The sequence below is a fragment of the Cannabis sativa genome, chromosome 3 (genome assembly GCF_029168945.1).
Source record: "Cannabis sativa cultivar Pink pepper isolate KNU-18-1 chromosome 3, ASM2916894v1, whole genome shotgun sequence".
Lineage (NCBI taxonomy): Eukaryota > Viridiplantae > Streptophyta > Magnoliopsida > Rosales > Cannabaceae > Cannabis > Cannabis sativa.
The window spans coordinates 52,498,459-52,503,993 of record NC_083603.1 but is presented as its reverse complement, the minus strand read 5'-3'; positions in this window follow the sequence as shown (position 1 = coordinate 52,503,993).

The window sequence follows — 5,535 nt, the reverse complement described above, 5'->3', positions numbered from 1 at the left end:
TTGGCAGCATAACGACTATAATTGAACGTTTCCGAAAAATTCAAACCTATTAATAACAACAAAACACAATTCAAAACAATATGAAATAATCACAACAACATTTAGCAATATAAAAATTTACCACCCATTCGACTGCAGTACATGTATTCACAGAACCTACTTCACTAAGGATGAATATTGAAGATATTCAAACTCATCTAACATGCATATTATTTCACCCATCGATCCGGCGCATTACAATATATTACAGAACCTACTTCACTACAGATGAATATTTAAGATATTCAAACTCTACTAAGCATTCATAATTAATTTATAATAAAATTTAGTGAGTGTATACCTCGAGCTAACTAGAAACCGATCAATACCAAATAAGTCAGATCCTTGAAAATTGACCTCACAACCTACAACATAAAGAAATACTACAAAATTACAAATTTTTTTATTTAGCTACTTACTAGTTATATAATTTATGAGTATTTAGTTACTAACTAGTTAATTTATTACTAACTAGTTAAAAATACATGAATAGAATGAAAATTAGTAACTTGCTAAGTAGTTGTAATTAACTATCTACTAGCTACTAAAAAAAATAAAAACGCATGAATAAAATTGAAAATAGAAAAAAAATTGATACAAAATAGAGTTAATTTTTAAACTTTTGTTTCTAAACTAATTTTTTAGAAAACAATTTCTAAACTTTTATTTTAATACTCTCTTATCTCATTCTCATTCACAATATTTAACAAAACTATTAGTTTAAAATACTCAATATATACATATACAATATATAAAATACTCTCCTATTTATCTCATTTCTCATTCACAATATATACACACACAATACATATTCAATACAACACAAAATACATACATATATACTCTCCTATATCATATTTTTCATTCACAATATATATACACACAATACATTTCTCATTCACAATATATACACACAATACATATTTAATAATATAGAAAAAACCTAAAAAAAATTTATAAAATAAAAAATAAAGCAATGTACAGTAATAAAATTAGTAGAAATTAGATTTATACCTTAATAGACGTTGAAATACAATGTTTTCTCCACTAAAAACGGTGGCCGGAGGTATAACCACCACCACCACTACCTCTACCTTCGGTTTACCCTAAAAAATGAGGAAAAATGTGATCTTTTCAGGTATATAGTTTTAGGTATGAAAAATAGAAGATTTAGAAACAAAAATGAGCGAAAATGGTGAAAAAATGGTGAAATGGGGGTGGTTTTTCGTGGTGGTTGGCGGAGAGGGTTCGGGGTTCTCTGGTTTGGGGGTTTCTGGGTTGGCTGGTCGAATGAGGAAGATGATGGGCTGGGCTAGGGTTATAAACCCTTTAGGCGTCGGTTTTTTTAGAAATAACCGACACCATAGGGGGGACACCCTATGGCGTCGGTTATTTCCAAAAAACCGACGCCATAGGGGGTGTCAAAATCCCTTCCAAAAAATTCCAACCCTATGACGTCAGTTCTTTAATATTTGCTGAAAAAAAGTGCCTCTAAAAGCTTGGTTTGTAGTAGTGTGTATTATATGTGAGAATAATATGTGATATGACATGTTGTTATATGTATGCAAGTATGGTATGAATTGATTTGATGTTGTGATATTGTTATACTTATGACTATGTTATCTAGTTGGAGGGTTATGTCCTACATAGCTCTTCTTACTGGGTGTTAGCTCACGGGTACTCTGTGTGCAGGTAAAGACAAAACTAGACAGTGAGGATGGCGAGCTTGAGGCATGGATTACATGTTAGGGGATTGTCACGATGTTTTGGTTTAAAAATATTTCATAAAAGATTATGATTCAAATAGTTTTTGTAAAGCTTTATATTAATAAATAAATGTTTTGTTTTAAAAATAATTGAATCTCATGCTTAGTTATTTTTTATTAAAGAAGTCTTTTATTGTCTTTATCTTAAATGGTTTTAAATGGACTAGCTAGTGTGACGTCTCGGGAAATCGGGGCGTTACATATATATCTATATATATATAAAAGAAAGATATGAGGCGATGATGTGACACTCTTATTAACATTATTTGATCTTTGCTTAGTTCTCTCGTTTTTCTAATTTTTTATTAACTTCATAAATATATTTTTTTTTCTTTTTTCTAATATCTTTATTAAAAAAAATTATATAAAAAATTATTATTTTTAACAAAATCGTATAAAACATTTTATGCTCACTTTTATGTTTTGATATTTTAGTTAATTATTTTATTATTTTTTTTAAAAAAAAAATAAATTTATCTAATTCTTAATGTCACTAACTTTTTTTAAAACCGTATAAAATATATGGAATTCTATGTTTTGATATTTTAGTTAGTTATTTTATTATTTTCTTTTTTAAAAAAAATCACTAACTAAATCTATCTAATTCCTAATATCACTAAATATATAAATATACATATATAAAAACTTTTATTTAGCCTTCATTGTTTCTTTTACAATTAAATCCTTCTTCCTTTCTTTTACAATTAATATGGCTTGAGAAGGTAATGTTTTCACCTTCTTCTCATTATGTAAAGATTTTATGATGAATAATTAAGTATTATATATATATACAATATTTTTTAATGGCTATTACCCATGAATAGTTACTAAACAAATTTAACTATAAATATTAATTTTAAAAATATCAAACCATCGAATTTTGATCTAATAACGAATAATAAAATCACAAATTTAAATTTCTATGCTCAATTTAACAACTTAATTAAAAAAAAATAAAAAAATATCTCTTTTTACACTATATCAAAAAAATGTTCATACAAAAATATTTAACTCAAACTTAATTTTTTCTTTTCTTATTTTTCTTGCTAAAAAACTTTTTTTTTAAATTTTTTTTACCGATAGAACAATCTCAGCCCATATGATATAAAAATCAGAAATTTTTTTAATTAGATAGAAAAATTAAGCATAAAAACTCAAAAATTTCTAATTTTACCCATTCATGGGTAATACCCATTAAAAGTGCACCCATATATATATATATATATATATAATCCATAACTTTTTTTTGTGTATATGCACTTTAACAGTGAGTACCTTTAACATGTTTCGGTATCTTAGATATTAAAATTTGATTGGAGCTGATTTTTTTTTCTCAAACCTTGGCTTGAGTTTTTGTAGGATTCATGCATTATTCTTCTATATCTATTTAAATATTAATGTATTTATCCTATATACAGGGGCAGAGCCAGCATGAAAAGTTAGGGGGGGGGGGGAGGGGGGGCAAACCATATCACAAAAATTTCAATGTTTTTATTAAATTCATAATTAAAATTAAAATACAGAACGCCTTTCTTGCATATCACAAAAATCATCGATAAGTGAATCTATACTAAATTTTTTGGCGATTTCCCTTTCAATATAAACGAGCAAACAATCACTTAAAAATTCATCTTCCATCTTGTTGCGAAGTGTAGTCTTCACTATATTTATAGCTGAAAAAGATCGTTATGTGGTAGCTGTAGAAACTGGAAGTGTAAGAATAAGAGTTATAACTTTATACACAATTGGAAAAATCTCTGCTTTTCTAGTTTTTACCGACCACTGACATAAATCAGAAATGGTTGCCAAAATTGTAAAATTAAGAAGTTCTCGTACATGAGCAAAATGTTCAAATTGTGTCCTTAGTTGTACCATCTCGTATTCTGTAAAATCTTTTGGGTAAATTTTTTGTACCAACTTGCAAATATCATTAATTCAGAATGATATGTGCATCTCTCTTGGATCTAAAGCTGAACTAAGAATGAGTAACTCCACTGTGTTATCATTGAATTTGTTGTTTAATTCTTGTAGTTGAAAGTCTATCACTGCATTGAAAAGATCAACTCTGTAATAATGCTCCACTGTAATTGCATCTTGTTGACCACGACTTCTTCCTCTTTTTGTAGTATAGCGAGCATTAAAATCTGGCACATGTATATAAACAGGTTCACAAAAAGATTTCACCTCATCAACTAATTCATCCCATCCATCTTCTCTCAATTTTTGAACAAGAGTCTTAGTGGATGAAACAAGATGCATTGCATTTAAAATATCTTGAGATTGAAGTTGCAAAGCTTGACAGAGTATTTTTGAAATCTCTAGAATTTTTTTCATAAGATGCAAAATGAAAAAAAAAATCAAAAGAAGTTAATGACTCATAAGCTGTTGGAATTTATTTTACCAGGATCTAGATTTACTACCAAGTATGTTTTATTAACATCCTAATATGAATTCTAAAACAATGAAATAAACACATAAGAGTTTAAGAAAATCTTACATTGGTTGCAGCGGAATATAATGACTCATTCCATTCAGATCTCTAGCCCTTGATTCCTTTCTGTAGCAGAGCATTATCAAGATCTGAATCTGAATCTCTTTCTCTCCTTCTTTGATGCTAATTTTCCACAATCTTACATACTATGATTGAGGTACCACTTGATGTGTGTGGGCACTACTCAATCACTCAAGGGAATTCGAAATTTTAGAGAAGAAAAGAGGGAGAAGAGGCGACTTGGCTTCTGTCTGAAGGAAACAAAGTTCAAAGTCACGAGTTTCCTGAAGCCAATACTTTCTATTTAAAGAATGCCCTCTAGGTTTAGGTTAGAATTTGTAACTTTCCCATTTTGTTATTTTTCATTCCCATTTTCTCAAAAATCCCAATTTTCTAATTTAATTATTTAAATGCCAATTCTAATTATTTAATAACTTAAAAATAATTATTAAATAATATTGCCATTTAATATATTTATTAATTTACACATATAAAGTATCTTAATTAATAAATAAACCTAGAATCTTTTTTCTTTACAATTTCGCCCTTGCTTAGTGAAAATTCATAAAGTAGACATAGTCTAACTTTATAATTATAATTAATTAATCAAAATCAAATAATTGAGTCTTACAAGCAGTATGGTCTCAACTAGTATGGGGACCATGGGTCTATATAACCGAGCTTCCAATAAGTCGAACCGAATTTACCAAGTAAATTCCCTAACTTATTAATTGCTTATTGAATCCACACTTAGAACTTGGAATCGCACTCTCAGTCATATAGAACGCTCTATATGTTCCATGATATAGATATGTCATTAGTTATCCATTGTTATAACCCTAATGTGATCAATGACCCTCTAATAGATGATCTACATTGAAAAGGCACTAAGTTACCGTTACACCTTCAATGCATTTTATCCTTCAAACACTTAGCTCCGTATAAATGATATTTTAGCAAAGTGAAATGAGATCTCCACCATTTATCACTGTTTAGCCAAAGCTCGAAGGATATCATCGTTTCACTTCTAAATTCCTATAGAAGTTATAGATTCCATATTTATGGTAGCGCTCCCACTCAATTATACTATCATGTTCCTAAAATGTACGTATCACCCTGACCCAAAAGTAGGCTTAACTAACAAATCAAAGAACATGTATAATACTCTTAAGATCGAACCTAACCATATCAGGATTAAGATCATTTGATCTAGGATCCACAGGTGATATTGAATTGAAT